The sequence below is a fragment of the Lactuca serriola genome, chromosome 8, assembly GCF_051521515.1.
Source record: "Lactuca serriola cultivar US96UC23 chromosome 8, Lser_US96UC23_V15, whole genome shotgun sequence".
In the NCBI taxonomy this organism is placed as follows: Eukaryota; Viridiplantae; Streptophyta; class Magnoliopsida; order Asterales; family Asteraceae; genus Lactuca; species Lactuca serriola.
In genome coordinates, this window is record NC_136415.1 from 153644914 (window position 1) to 153661469 (window position 16556).

At 39.5% G+C, this 16556-nt stretch overlaps 1 non-coding gene across 1 annotated transcript; it reads right to left on the minus strand.

The window, feature by feature from the left end:
• Nucleotides 1–113: 113 nt before the first annotated feature.
• Nucleotides 114–220, minus strand: LOC145071531 (small nucleolar RNA R71). The gene has a single exon (XR_013690541.1). It is a non-coding gene; the product is annotated as a small nucleolar RNA R71 (small nucleolar RNA).
• Nucleotides 221–16556: the final 16336 nt, after the last annotated feature.

The window sequence follows — 16556 nt, forward strand, 5'->3', positions numbered from 1 at the left end:
TCAAAGGAGCTGCTAAGGAGTGGTTAAAAGCACTCCCACCGGGTACAATCACCACTTGGGCTCAGATGCGTGAGCAATTCCTGGATCAGTTATGCCCGCCATCCAAGATAGCCAAACTCAAGAAGGCAATAGCCAACTTTGAGCAACAGCCGGGGGAGTCACTATACGAAGGATGGGAGCGGTACAAGGGCTTACTTAGAAATTGCCCTCAACATGACCTAAATGTGCAACAAGAGATGTCAATTTTTTATGATGGGGTCAACGTGATGACAAGACAACTCCTTGATTCTCAAGGACCTTTGACAAAGAAAAATCCAAGGGAGGTCAAGGAGCTAGTTGAAGAGTTCGCGAAACACTCCCGCGAATACCACAACCCGAGGCAAGAAGGAATCAAAGGCGGAGGAGGGTCCCAAACTGAAGAAATAGCAGCGGTCATGGCCATGTTAAATAATATGGACCGCAGGATAACACAGATGGACCAGTAGATACATGCCATAAGAGTGGGTTGCGAGAGATGCAGTGGTCCACACTTGACAAAGGACTGTAATATAGATGATTATGGGAACAAAAAGGCTCAAGTGTGCTACTCTAGTGGGGATAAGCTTGATGAGGACTGGAGAAAACCAAAGAAGGAGTGGCTGCCATATGAAGAGTATAAGAAGCAAAAAGAAGAGAAGTATAGGCAGACAGGTCGCAGCCTTTATCAAAAGGAGCAACCACCAGCCGAGAAGAAACCCGACCTAGAGACCATTTTAATGAAGTTTATGGAAGCATCGGAAAAGCGACACGAGGCCACTGATTCTGCTATTCTGGAACAACAAACTTTGATAAAGAATCAGCAAGCCTCCATCCATAACCTTGAAGTACAATTTGGTCAACTAGCCACTTTAGTTCATGAAAAATTGTCCCCGAAGAATCCCGAAGTAAAGAATCAATCTCATGTAATGGCCATAGACACCGAAGAAGAAGCCATCTCGGAGTTCCTGGAAGCATTGGAAGAAGAACCACAGAAGCCTGATCAAAAGATGAAGAAGATCAAGCTCGAACATCATGAAGCTGCTGAGTTCCAGAATTCACGACGTGAACCTTATATGTTCACGACGTGGGCCCGTCATGAACAGAAAAATTATGCAGTCAGTCCAGTTTATAAGCCAAATTTACCTTTTCCTTCGCAAGCTACCCTTAGTCCACTGGAGAGAGAGCATAGAGAGTTTGTCAAGCATGTGAAGGGGATCCCGATTAACACCCCCTTTGTCGAGTCGTTATCTAAAGCTCCCGAGAACCAGAAATTACTACAAGACTTGATAGACACTCGAAGGCAATTAAAGATGCAGTCTACAGTGATTCTAAGTGAACAAACTTCAAAAGCTGTGTTGGGAGAAACACCAGAAAAGATGGGGGATCCTGGACGCCTCACTCTTCCATGTGAGTTTGGGAACAAAATGAAGGTTAATGCTTTAGCCGATTTTGGGGCTAGCATTAATCTAATGCCTTTTTCATTTTATCAAAAATTGGAGATTCAGAAGATGAAGGCTACAAAAATGAAGATTCACATGGCGAACCGTTCGGTGACGCAACCCCGAGGCATAGTGGAGGATATTTTGGTGAAAATTGGAAAATTTGTTTTTCCAATAGACTTTGTGGTCTTGGACATGAAAGAAGATCTGAATGTTCCGATAATCCTTGGTCGGCCATTGCTTAACACTGCTGGTGCCCTTGTTGATATCCGCGAGTCTAAGCTAACTTTGAGGGTTGGAGATGAACAAGAAGTCTTTGGGATAAAGGATGACTTTCAAGAAGATAGAGAAGAGGTGTTCACAATTAATGAAGAGAATGAACTAGAAGAACTGGAAAAGCTTATGGAAGAAGAGATAAAGGCAGTTCATCAAGTCAAAAGGACAAAACCAAGGGCATCTGTTCCATATTTGATTGAAGTCATAACTTACAAGAGTCCACCTTCTTGGGTAAGCAAAGAGGAAGAGGAATTAACAAGTGATGAAGAGGAGGTCACTTCAATAGTAACAAGGCCGATGGAGAAAGAGGAGGAGAATGACATAAAATGCAAGGAGGAACCCAAGGGCACAAAACGAAAGCTTGAAGAAGAGGGAAGAGCTAAAAAGGAGAATTCAAAGAAAGCTTATAAAAGGCGAGTTCAAGCTTACAAGAGGCGGTTCAAGGAACAAAAGATCTTGGTGGAGGACTCCTCCGAAGGCTCAACGTAAGAGGCACGGAGTCCAGCTCAAGACTCCAAGAAAAAAGAAGCGCTTCTCGGGAGGCAACCCGAGTTTGGTTTGAATTTTTTTTTCTTTTTGCATTTTAGTTTTGAAAACTTAGATCAAGTCATCCAACTCTATTAGAACAAAATGTGGGGACCTTAAAACGAAAGTAGTAATAATTAAGAACTTAGTTCAAACTCTAAAATTATTTTCCAGATTTTATTCACGACGTGAATAGTTAGCAGTTCACGACATGAATTGTGAATGAACCGGACACATAATCCATGATATGGCTTAACCCATTAGACTAGCAAGCCCAAGATCAGTCCGTGAGTACATGGCCCAAACTTAAACCCAGACACTATTCACGACGTGAATTTTATTGAATTCACGACGTGAATGTTCAAAAGTACGGGACCACATGATAAGTCCTTGGAAACCAGTAAACTCTTTCATTTGTTTATTGTTCACGAAGTGGAAACTGAAATTGGTCCCCCTTGGTCCCCATTGCTGCGATTTTAGCCGACAATTCCACTAATCACCATTGTGCTTACGTAATACTTCCAACAAAGGTACCAATTATTGATTATTAAGTTTAATTTTTGGTTCTAGAAGAGGAATTTAGGGTTAGGGTTTGTTAAAAGACGAAATTAATTCTTTACAATTCGTAATAACCTTGGAATGTTCGTGCTAAGTTTTTGGAAGTGGTATAGGAGTAAAACCCAAGGATATTTTTATTGGATTTTCCCCGATTGTTAAGATTCTGCCTTCTGCGATTACGAACTCACGACGTGAATCCTATATGATTCACGACGTGAATTCTAGGGCTAAACAAAATTCATTTTTTTTATCTATGTTTAATTTGTGGATATCGGTTTTGGCTGTTTCTTTTTCGTGCTTTTGCAGGAATGGCTCCAAGAAGAGAGGTTCCGGCTGGGGTTGCGGGTTTGCACCCGGTTTACAATTTTCCCGCGACAACGGCCCGTGATGTTTTGACCCGTTGGAACAACAGATTGGGGTGGCTTTACAACAGGGAAATTGCAGTTGCTCCAACAGTCAATTGGACAAGATTGAGGGAAGTAGGGCTTGTAGACCGGGTGGGCCCGTTCTTGACAAAGATATTCATTGGAGATGGGTATTCGTTCACCTGTTCTGGTTGGCAAAATCTGTTCCGGGTGCAAGAGCGGGTTTACAAGGAATTTTGTGTCGAGTTTTTCGCAACGGTGACATTTCAAGAAACAGTCCAAGATCCACATTGGCCACAGGCGTTGGTATTTTGATTGGGGGGTGATTACCGGTAGTGCAGCCTAGTTGAGTTTGCTTGGAGAGTAGGACTGTATGATCAACAGGAGGCTATGACTCCCGAGTTTGGCATGTTTTTGGGTGAGGCTGCTAGAGGATATGCGGAGGGTGTCACGGGATATTCGTTTTGGCATAACATTGCCTCCGGGATGTTTAATTCCGGAGTATCTCCTGAGAGCAGTATTCGGTCCCCGATCCATCGTTTACTCCACCGGTTCATTACCTTTTCCATCAACCATAAGAGGCATGGAGACAAAGTGACTAAGCAGAACTTATTTTTCTTATGGTGCATCTTACAGCCTGGTGTCTGTTGCAACATCCCGTATTTTCTAGCCTGTTTTCTGGCCGGGTCTGCCGCGAGTTCGCGCCCTGGGAGCCCTATTTGTGGGGGGCATTTTGTTACTCGTTTAGCCCGTTCTTATCATCTGATTGTTCCCGATATTACTAGATCTATGACGTGTGTGGACGAGCATGACTTTGGTATGGGATATTTGGAGACTATGCGGGTGGTCAGAAATTTTGGATCGCATTGGGGAATAGTTCCATCAGATAATGAGGGTGAAGATGAGGATGATCAGCCAGCCGATCAACCTGCGCCAGAGCCGAGACCGAGGCGCAGGAACATGAGAGGAAGGGGAGACCGCGGGCAGCCGATACACCCACCTGCTTCCATGGGTGGTGCACCTTTTGGGGGTGATATGGCTGGTTACTTTGACCAGTTATCGTTGAGTGTGAATTGGATAGGCGGCACGATGGAGAATGTGGTTCGGCATCTTGGGGTGGAGCAGCCGCCTCATTTAGGGTATCATTACCCGATTTGCCCACGATGGTCGGAGTATGGTGGTCGTGGAGGTGATGGAGCTGGTACCAGTGGAGCGCATGGCAATGAGGAGGATGCTTGATCGTTATTTCTTTTGTTTGATTTGTGTTTAGTTTGTTTTTTTTAGTTTGTTTTTATGGGATTGTAGAACTACTTTGAATATTATGTTACTTTTATTCTTCGTTGTTTCTCAGAAATTGCTACGGAGTGCCTAGGAGGGATAGCGAGTTATGAATGCGTACGTTTTTAGCTGGGAGTGTTTAATTCCGAGAGTCGAGACCCTTATTTTCAAAATAAGTGTGGGGTGAGTTAATAGAGTGGAGTGTCAGCGAAAGAGTCATAAACTGATGACTTTGGAAGAGTCTTAATACATTAAGACATTAGAAGAAGGATTGAGCAATGCTTTCTACTTGTCCAGTTCTCACGACGTGAACATTTCTAATTCACGTCGTGAGTCAGTTATCAGGAGGTTCTCAGAATATGCTCAGATCGATCTCACGTCGTGAATTATTCCACACTCACGTCGTGAATATTAGATTTTTACGAGATTCAAGGCCTTTTAAATTTTAATCTTCTATGGGTTGACGCGGTTCTTCTTGTCAATATATTCACGATTGTTGGGGCTCATGTTTTTTTTACCACCATGCAATGTGGCGTATGCTTTCCCACATTGGTCATTCTACTTTTGGAGACTTACACCATATTTGAAGATGATTGAAGGCTCGATTTCATGTTTTGCCGGTACACTCCTTATTTCGCAAGTTCGAGAACCGAGTTTCTATTTTTGGATTCCATATTCAAGATGCACGTTTCCCGCACTTTTAGAGATGCTCACGCCACTATCAAAGGGGAGTCTGTTCCTTTTTCTCCCTTTTTCTTTAATTTTGATTTGTTTTTATACATACAATGAGGGCATTGTATGAAATAAGTGTGGGGTAGGGGTAGAAAAAGTAAATTGCTAGAAAAACTTGAAAATTAAAATTTTTATTAATTGAATCTAGTAGTAATAATTTGAGCTATAATTGCTAGTATTATGTGGGATGATCCGATGAAAGTTCAAATGTTTAGTTGAACCAATATACGTTATAGTGCATTTGTGGCCTTCCTTATTTTAGTGAAATCATGGAACAAAAACACAACCCCGCTTGGTTTGAGGGATGCAATATGTTTACCAGCCTAAACCAGAAATGTATCCAGGAAAATTATTATCATTAACCAATAAAGGTTGAGGTTGAGCGCCTCTGCTTAAGCATGTAGGGATTTGAGTGAAAAAAAAGAGAGAGAATTACCAAAAAAAAAAAGTTGTAAGAATTTTGGAGCAAATAAAGTGAAGATCAAAAGATCAAAATTCTCAAGAAATCTAAAAAGTTGAAGATACCAGAAATCAAATCAAAGAAGGTGGTGAATTCAAAGAAATCAAAGATCAAATGTCAAAGAATTGAAGAATTGCAAAAGAGCTCCATAGTGGTATCGAAAAATTGTAATTCTAGTTTATGTATGCTTAGGTTGCTCAACTAAAAATACCTTGAGGTTAGGAGGTTTTCTGTGGATGGATTCGGAGGGTTGCATAAAATGAGCATTGTTCGGAAAAAGTGGGCGAGTGTTTATGAAGATTGTGAGTATTTAAAGTATGGGGGGGGTACTTTAGGAAAATTTTAGACACAAATGCATGCGTTGAGGTTTTGGCATAATGGCTGAACTAGAGTCGGATTGTTCTGTGTAGTGTTAGTAATTAAGAATTAAGTTTAAATTTGCTTGAGGGCAAGCAAAGCCTAAGTGTGGGGTATTTTGATATTGTCATATTTATACTTATTTTTAGGCAATATTTAAGTACATTTTTATTAAAAAGTCGGTAATTTGTTTAGAATAATGGTACTTATGAGCTTAATTGTTATTTACATCCAAAAAGAAGACATTTTGAAGAAAAGGGGACTGAAAGTGTTAAAGAAAGAAACTTTGGGAATCAAACGAGTAAAAGTGAAGAAAATCTGGAAAAAGGTTATTCAAGACGTGAGACCTAAAGGATTCACGACGTGAATCGTTGGTTCTAGAAGATATGTACGCGGGTGAAGGAATCCTTGAAGGACACGATTATCTAAGACTCACGACGTGAATTTATGATTATTCACGACGTGAATTTATGGATATCAGCAACTATATAAATCCTTGACCTTTACGAATAGAGACACTTTTGGGCAGAAAGAAGGATTTCCAGAAGACGTTTCAGAGCGAAGGAAAGGTTCTGGAAGAGGATTTTCAACACCAAAAGAAGTAAAGGTTTATTTTTAGAACATGTCTTTTGTTAGTTTTAGCTGTGTTAGTTTAATTACTATGATGAGCAGCTGAATCTAGCTACTCTTGTTTAGCTAGATGAAGCTTTAAACTTATGAATAGTTATATGATTATGGATTGAGTTTAGTTGGTAAAAATTTGCTTGTGTTTGATTTGTATAACCTAACATGTTAATATTTGTTTATCTAATTGCTTAATTGCATGTTCTGTGTAGCTTAGTGACCATTAAACTGCATGAACCTGTTTACCTAATAATTTAGTGAATATTGAATTGTTAGAGCTAGGATTGACCAATCTTAGTTAGTAATTAGAATAAATAAAGTTTAGCTGTGCTAGAGAACGTAAATTGTGATCATAATTGCGTTTACACAACAAATCTTACATAGCATATTTATATCTATAATTAGTTCTGTGTTTAATTATGGGTGAACATACATGGTTTGACATGAATTAGTTAAGTATTGGTAAGATAGAACTAAATTACTAATATAACTGAAAACCAACTTAGTAATCCGTAATCGTTAGCTAGCTATAAGGGAGAAGTGGATTCAAACTAAACAAGAGTGTGTTTTTATTTATTGAATTTGATTTAAGTTCATCTGATCTTGTAAAACCAGATAAAACCCTTTATTAAATTTGTTAATAAAATAGGTTAATTTAATAGCAAGTAAATTAATTAGTAACACCGTTCCCTGTGATCGACACCCGACTTACCCAAGCTATACTGTAATCTGACTAGGTACACTACCTATAAGTGCATAGATAGTTAAGTTTGTTAGGTTATAAATATTAAAATTAGTGGGTACTTTTGTGCACATCAGCGGAAACGTTCCGGGGTGGAGGACGTCATGTGAAGTATCATAACAGTGTAAAGTAGTAAACAAACAACAACATCATCCATTGCATTAAAAGTAAAGTTATAATACATGTGTGTTCTTTCATTGTAATAAGACATCAAAATATGTAATCAAAATAAAAGACGAGTCTTGTTTGTGCTCCATCTTCTAAAAGCCTGGCCATCGTACCTGTCTAACTGGTGACCTGAGAATACAAGTTATTTTGAAAGAGAGGATCAGCGTAAAGCTGGTGAATTCATAAGTATTAATGTGTCTTTGATTTGCAAAAACTGTAAGGTAATGACTTGGAAACCTTTGGAAAAAGATTGTATAAGTGTGAATTGTTTGAAAGCAGTTGAAAATGTTTGAATACTCTTTCAAATCCCTATGATTTCTATTAGTATAACGAGTAGCCTTCTACCAAGTCCTAAATATTATGTGAGTAGTCTTCTACCAAGACTCATGTGCTGTGTAAGTAGTCTTCTACCAAGACTCGTGTGTTTTGTAAGTAGTCTTCTACCAAGACTCGTGTGTTTTGCTATAACAAAGATGGTTTTTCCTTCTTTTTGACTATTAATAACAGTACTTAGTCTAACTCATCGTTCATGTGAATGTATCACAAAATAAAGTAATAGGAATAATGTAATCATGTAATTGTTATCCTTTTGTATTAGGACTAACACGACATCGCGGTTAGCGAAATGTATAACCTTTGAACATCCGTAGATTGTCCAATTTTCCTCTGTAGCTACAGCAGGTTTAAGGAAGGGTTAGTCCCGTAAAGGTACACCTAGTATAAGTATTAACCGTAGGCATCCGTAGATGGTCATTTACCTCTGTAGCGAACAGTATGCTAAAGGAATGGTTAGTCCTATAAAGGTACCCCTAGTATAAGTAATAACCGTAGGCATCCGTAGATGTTCATCTACCACTGTTGCTAACAGGTGGGTTTCCGAATGGTTAGTCCCGTCTAGATATCCCGTTGAACTGGGATAGGCAAGACAATTTACACAGAAGGTACTAATAAATCATCCTAGTGAATCGAGATACAAGTATTCATGTAAGTGTATACAGGTAAATGTATCTATGTAAAGGTATTCATCTAAGGTATTCATGTAAGCGTATCTATGTAGACGTATTCATGTAACATGTAATGTATAGTATAGACTCATGAATGAACTAACTCTGGTGTAATTCCTTGTAATAGGAATATTGTTTTGTATCTCCTAACTATCCCTATAATAGTTAACAAGAAGGTAATTGATTGTCGAAATAGGTTTATACACCCTTGATACACAAGAGTGTAGGAAACTAAATGAAGGATGAAAACTATAATATCAATACATATATAAGAACATAAGTGTATAGATATAGTTTGGTTCAAGAAGGTAAAAATGGTTTTGTAAGACATCCAAGAGTTTTGAACAATAATTAACAATGACTTGATGTCATTTTAATAAACATTTCAAACATAATACTTTTGCTATCAAGGTATTTTAAGATATAAAACCATTTCATGCATCACATTTTGTAGTATGTGAAATCTGCTGAATGAAAACACAGTTATAAATACATATGATTGGTTTAATAACATGCTGTTTTCTACTTGTATCCCCCCCCATTGAAGCATTTAAAATCATTTAAAACATTGATTAAGGGGTATGAACTCACCTGTTGTGAGTGGTTCTAACAGGTATGCGTGTAGGGATGAGAAGTTCCACGAATGAAGTCCCAAGACACAATAAGTCCTAAATGACATATAAGGACACATATTGACATGAATATAGTGTTCATAACATCTATATGAAAGGAAACAGCTTCCGGGACTAGGAAACACCTTGGCCAAGTGTTGGAATCACATGTGATTCAACATAGGCAGGTATAAAGGCACTCACATGAGTTTACTACCATGAGTTCACGGCCCAAGGGAGTTTACGGCCTTAAAATCATGGCTACTCATGTGGGAATGCAAGTTTGAAGGCTAGGGAATGATTTAGGGACATTAGCTCTAACCTAGGATGAAAAAGACTACCTTCTTTGGAGTTTTTGAGGAGTTCATGGCCCTAATGAGTTTACTGCCGTAAACTCATGGGCATTTATGTTTATGAGGGTCCTAAAGGTCATACGGAAGCATTTTAACTTCAAGCCTAAGCCTTAGGAAGTGTTTGTGGCATCAAAACACCCCTTACTTGAGTTTACGGCCCATGGACCATTTGGTCATGTGTTTGTGGCCGTGAACACCTATGGGTGATGGTATTTTGATTGTTTTAGGTCCTAGACACATCAAGGTAAAGTGCTATGCTAGTCTCTTGGCTCATTGAAGGTGTTTAGGTCATTTTGGTAACTTAAAATGGAGTTCGCGGCCCAAGAACATCCTTGGCCGTGAACTCACTTTTAGCCCTTGATTCTTATTGTTTTTGATATCTAAACAAGCCATGGGAAATCTCTAGGTTCCATTCCAAAGTTTGGAGGGACATTGGGCACACTTTGACCCTAAATTTAGTGTTCACGGTCCAAGAAGATCTTGGGCCGTGAACACCATTTACTTGGTGTTTTGAGGTTGTTTTCTATCCCTAAACTCATTAGTGTACTAGTCCAAACTATTTTCATTGCTTAAGGAAGGACTAGGCACCATTTGGCCCTTATAAAAGAGTTTACTCCTCAAGGTGTTCTTGGGCGGTAAACTCACAAATCTTGCTGTTTTGTTATGATTTTGATGTTATGAAGCACAATCTAAGCTATATAATACAACTAGATAGAAGTACTCACAATTTGGGATGAAAACCCAAAGATCCGTGAGAGATAATTCGGGTTTTCTCTAGTTGGAAATGTAAATAATGAATAAATATGGTTCAAAATCCTATATATATAGTCCTGGGATTTTTTGCAGAAAATATTTTGTTCATGAAATGAACTCTAATATCATAGAGTTTTGGAACAATAGAGTTGCATAAAACCTTAGTGCATCCTCTCTCCTGATATCTCTTTAAGTATAAATCCTAAAATGCTCAAACTTATACCCAAAAGTCTGGAAATTCACTGTAACTGTTCTAACTTCTATTGACTTGATATGGTTTGTTCATAATGGAAATTTCGGGTTGTCACATTATCCCCCTGTTAGAGGGAATTTCGTCCCGAAATTAGAATCTATGTAAGGAAGTAGGTAGAAGTGATCGAGTCGTGAGGTGGCAACTTCCTAATCGATTGGTTCTCGCGCTCATAAGTGAATCCGGGTCCTCGGTTGGTATCCGAATGAACCTTCACTAATGGGCGACGGCGTTGCTTCGTCCGCTTGATCTCTCGGTCGAGAGTCACTACAGTTCTAATACGAAGGCGAGGATCTCGTTAATCTCGATCTCGTCAAGTGGCTTACGAGAGTCCTAACGGAAAGGTACGATTTAAAAAAATCGAGACGCGAAGAGTAAAATGTACGTTACTGAGTTCACGGAGTAGGTCTAGTTGGTGAGATACAGGACCGATTCTGGTAAGAATCTCGGAGGTCCTAACTATATTGGATTTTGATAAGTTATAAACTAACTTGATGATCGATTAGATCTTTGTAATAGGTAATACGATGAATGTAAAAACAGTAAATAACACAAGTATGAATCAAGATGTGTCGAATGATTAGATTATTCAATCCTCAGCAGAGCTCGACTAAGAACTTCCGCTGTAGAGGATTCTAGGGTTACAGAAACAAGAACGATAAACTTGCTCAATAATAAATCTCTGATCGTCCTCTTCTATCGTCTCGTTCTAGGATGCATGCAAGCACCTATATATACTAAACCCTACAAAACTCATGGATGGACAGGCCCATTCCGGAGATACATATTGGACTAGCTAGAGCCCAATAGACGCAACAAAAAATACAAAACACGACCCAACAATCTCCCCTTTTGCGTCAAATTGGAGCGAGACTACTTCTTCTTCTTGCTTGGGCCAGCAGCGGGAACTTTCTTCGTTGTATCAAACAGACGTGAGATCAGCGCCAGGATAGTCTGTCTGAACCGAATGTACCATTGAATCATATCATCAAATTACTTAACATCATCCACTGTGTTCTGCTTGAATCAATGGATGATCCCCAAAACGTGTTCCAAACAGGCAGTGGTGTAGAGATGTTTGTCTGCCAAGGCGAAAATACATTTCTGTCCTTCGTTCTTGGTAAACATGACCGAGTTTCTCTTTGGGTCAATCTTCCCCATCTGCATCATGTTGAGATCACTGGCAGAGCCAACAGGAGATATGGTAGGTTTCTTCTTGAATACGCTCGCAATCTCCTGATCCATCAAATCAACTTCCATGATGTAGCACACGAGCATCCTCTTAAAGTGGTCGATGATCGGACCGTATTCAGCTTCGTTAGTGAGGAGGATGTTGTGCAAGATAATCCAATCATGGGGATTAAGGTTGGGAAGATCTGCAAGTGAGATAGCATGTTCGGTTTTGGCATATCCCCGAAGTACCTTGAACCGAACATTGGTGAAGTTACATTCCCTATACGGCTTCAAGGCCCGAACGTTGACGATTTTCTGAGCGCTCCCAGTCTGGTATTGGGGTCGAGCAGCCTTCAGATAGAAATCGATTAAGTCCCAATCAACCTGTGGATGAGGATGAGGGAACTCTGCAACGTTGGAAAAGGCATGAAAGATAAACGCCTTTCGGGTCAGTGGCATGTCGAACTGTGAGTCGACAGTGTTAGAACGATCTAGAGAGATCACAGGTTCTAGCCACAAGATACTTGGTGTGTTGATGGCTTCTTTAATCAGCCTCTTAAGAGTCCAGGAAGGAAAAAGAGTTTTCCTGCTCTCAAGAAGGTCGTAGGCTTCTTTCTGTTTACGTTCGGCTTCTTCAGCCTCTCTAGCCACACGAGCACTGATGTCAGCCTCTTTGTATCGACCTTGCCGCTTCAGAATGTCGGCAATTGTCTCTTTATCATCATCTTCACTCTCCTCAGCAATCTTTTTTCCTTTGTCTTTCACACCGGAACAGGAGGTTGGCCTACTGGAGGAGGTTCGGTTGTGTGTGTTGCTGTTGAAGTAGGAGGTGGTTGAGACACTTGTTCTTTTTCTCCCCCTTGTTTCGGAATGGACACGAAATCAAGGAGCCCTTCTATTTTGCTGAGTAGAGAGAGGGTGGGAGCGAGCTTCTCTGCAAGGTCACGCCTCATAGTGTAGTTGAGAATTGGATCATGTGCTTCAAGGATGTTTGAGATAGAAGAGTGGACATCCGAAACACACAATTTTATCACCTCTCTTTCAGATCGAAGAGATTCAATCTCCTGTTGAGAGTTGGAGAGTTGAATGCTCTTGATCTTCTGAGCAGTAGTTTTCCTTGCAAGAACATCCATTAGAGTGTTATCGGCAGCCAAGTCTTCTTGAAGCTTGAAGATACGCTTCTCGATAGTTGTTCTGAAAGCTGAGTTGTCTTCAGAAATGGATTGTCTGAGGGAAGCGAACGACTTCAGCTCAGAAGCGACTGATGTAGCCAATTGATTGACAATGGGTTCTAGCGTAGTCTTGGTGGCTTCAGCACTTTCCTGTAAAGACTTCAACAGGGAAGAGGCATCAGTGAATAGTTTATCGACTTTTTCGGTCGCAGCCTGACAGGCTTTGGTGGAGGCATCTATGGCAGTGGTGGCTGAATCAAGGGAAGCTTGCTGAGCTTTGGAGAAAGCGTCAACAATTTTCTGAACTGCAGCTTCAAATATGGATGACTGAGTAGCGGAAGAGGAGGCGATGAGCCATTCGATTTTGTCATGTAGCTCCTTGAGATGCCTTTTGGTGACAGGAGCGTTGTCATCGTCATCACTTTGAACTTGAAACGGGCTGTAATAGACCGAGTCAAAAGTTATATTCTCGCCGCCAAGGAGTGGTTCTTCTTCCTCTGATGCGTGAGTAGGAGAAGATGGTGGTGGTGAAGTTGGTGGTTCGGTAGTATGGGTAGGTTCGGGTTGGGTTGTGTGTTTGGGTGTGGGTGTGGGTTCGGGTGCTGGGGTGGTTTCGGGTGCGTCAGTATGAACCCCCGTATCAAATACGTTGGTTCTCACTTCTGCAGTGGTGGTTGTGGTTGCTTTGGTAAATATGGGTGGTGGTACTGGGATAGAAGTGGATGGGATTTCAGTAGTGGAAGTTATGGGGGGTGGATTTCGCTTCGATTCAGAATTCCTAATCTTGATATAAGACAGAAATCGAACGAAGTACTTGTGAGACCGGTGTAGTCTGTTGAACAAGTATGTTGGAGATAATTTAATTTGGCAAGGAAATTTATAAAATCTCAAAAAAAATTAAAACTGGATCCCAAGGGAAGAAATGTTATTGGTTTTAACAATTTCATAGGAATCACTCAAACGAAAAATAGAGATTTCAGGGAGGTACGTCCGTCAATTCATTAGTGAAAACTAGAGCAAATTAATTGTTCACCGTCAATGCGTATTGGGTATTGAATTTTGGGTTTCACTTAGCACGTAGTGGCACGACACTAAGATCATAAACACAGAAATTGTGTAACCATAAACCTCAGTGGTAATTTCTGAGAGTCTCAAGGGTTACGTTGGTGAAGCGAATAAGATGGAGAAATGTAATGTAGATGGTGTAAAGAAACCAAAGTACCTCTGCTGTGAAGATAAGGACCAAACAGAAAACTCTTATCTCATGTGAGAGGAGAGTTACGTAGCTCATGATTAGAATAAATATGAGAGCCTAATTAGGAAGACAAGGTTTGTTTATACCAAGTCAGTAAGGCTATTATTCAGAATCAGGTGAGGCTTTGGACACATACAGCAGCAAGCTTCTAGGGACACTTAGCTAATGAAATGATTTACCCATAAGCAGAAAATAAGAACAAACACAAATATGAAGATTATGTCGAATGATCACTCGATTTGTTCAAATATGAGGAATAAATTACACTTTCAGCATAGACTAAAGAATCTAACACTACATAAGAAACCTCACGTGGCGGCTACATTTTGTCTCACTCTTCACCCTAATTGTGAATAATACATGACTATTTATAGGGAAAAGACAAGTCTTGGGCTTTTAACCTAGAATTCATCAAAGGGGCCCATTGCCATCATCCATGGAGTGCTTTGAAACCATATAATCTCCCCCTCAAAGTATGGAATGGATGACAATCCTTTCCTTCCAAAACAAGCATCTAGCAAATAAAAAGATCTGCAACGAGGAATATATGAAGCAATCCACGAATCTTGATTCTTCAATAGTCTTCAAACACGGGCTCTAGGATATATAATTCAAGCACTGAAGTAATGTCTTTAAACTTCATTTTCGAACGTAATCCCAAAGAATCTTCATGAAAACCAAACCCGCCAGAAAAACCCATTTCATAACAAAGAAACCGAATCACTTCTTGTCTTTGAAGAGCTCCCCCTCCAAGTCACAATGATCTTCAAATAAGCTAATGATATAAGCCATCAAAAAATATCATGTAACAACCCAAACTTTAAGATTCATAACGCCACTTGATCGAGAAAATACAAGAAGTCGGAGATATAACAAGTCCATAGCAGAGCTCGATAAAGAACTTCCGCTGTAAAGGATACTTCTTTGTAAAAGCTTTAGCAGAGCTCAATGAAGAACTTCCGCTGTAAAAGCTACCTTCATAATTCTACCACAAGCTTTATCAAAAATCTTCAACTTTGAAAAGTCACAAATCCAATTTCAAATGACCATACCAAATTCTCCCCCGATTTCTAATCAAAAACATGATTATAAAGCCTTCAAATGGTCATGAGAATGATCTTGAATGGATAAAAATTTACTAAGCTCCCCCGTGACAAAATGATATTAACGATGAAGTATAAAATCCGAAAAAGTCATGAAAATTTGACGTTATCATGAAAAATGACTTTCCGAACGGCCAAGACTTGATGGAATCCATAATTTTCTGTTCACGAAAAAAATATGTGCGTTAAAGAATTCAAAACTGTTCACCAGCCCTCAAATTTGTAAACTTTTCTGAATATAGGGCAGAAACTGTCATTTGCTGAAAGTCAGGGGACTGAAATGGTAATTCAGCAACATTATCCCATTGATTTTTTAACAAATTCGAAAAGGGATGCAAACTGTCAATATGCTAAAGTTATAGGGACCAAAATTGAAGCTTAACACCTTCTTCCTCATTTACCCCTAATAAAAGAACGTATCCTCACATCAGGTAACGAAAACACGAACTCCGAATCTAAACTGCAATCCTTGATCAATCATTCATTCCCAGCCCTGAGTTCATTTGTGAGTTGCGAATCCGAGCCGATAGGGACACCGATTCCGAGTCCATTCGCAGTTTCGATTGCGACTCGGTTTACACTGCATCAAGAAATTTCAGTCTCCAAACATACCAACATCGAATTTCAATGCATAACAATCGCAATCCATAGTTTACTTCTGTTAACTTCTTCGCAGATGAGAGCACCATTCAAAAAAAAATTCACAGTACCGATTCAATCTTCATAACTTTCAATTTTGACTTTTCTTGTTTGACTACTCAAATCCAATTGCCGACAAACACCAAAATCAACTTTCTCAAATCAATACAATCACGAGACAAAATCAATATTCAATGAAAGAACGGATCGGCAAGTTTGACCCAAAATCAAAAATTGATTTGGCAATAGTATCATTTACAAATGACGACTCAAGAATGGAAGAACCAGAAATTCAAGATACGAAATTTACAGATGAGTCGACTTGTAATATACGATATGAAAGGCTTATACCAATAAACACAGATCAATAATAGTGGGCAAAAGCACAGTCAAAACTTAAATCATCGGTTTTGTTGGGTTAAATAGAGATCATAAACCATCGATGATGGGCTCAAGAATGAACAGTAAATGAAACTTGTTAGGGCACAAGAACAATATGGAATTGAATAAATGGACTAAATCAAGAGAAATAGATCCATTGACATGAACCAAATGATCAGATCAAATAAAAAAATTTGAACATAAAAACAAATCGGATTGAAATAATACCACAGGAACATAATAGATAAGTCTCCATGAGCAGTTTCTTGAACAAGAATCTTGATTCCAAACCGCCAAAACATCAATAATCTTCAGTAACT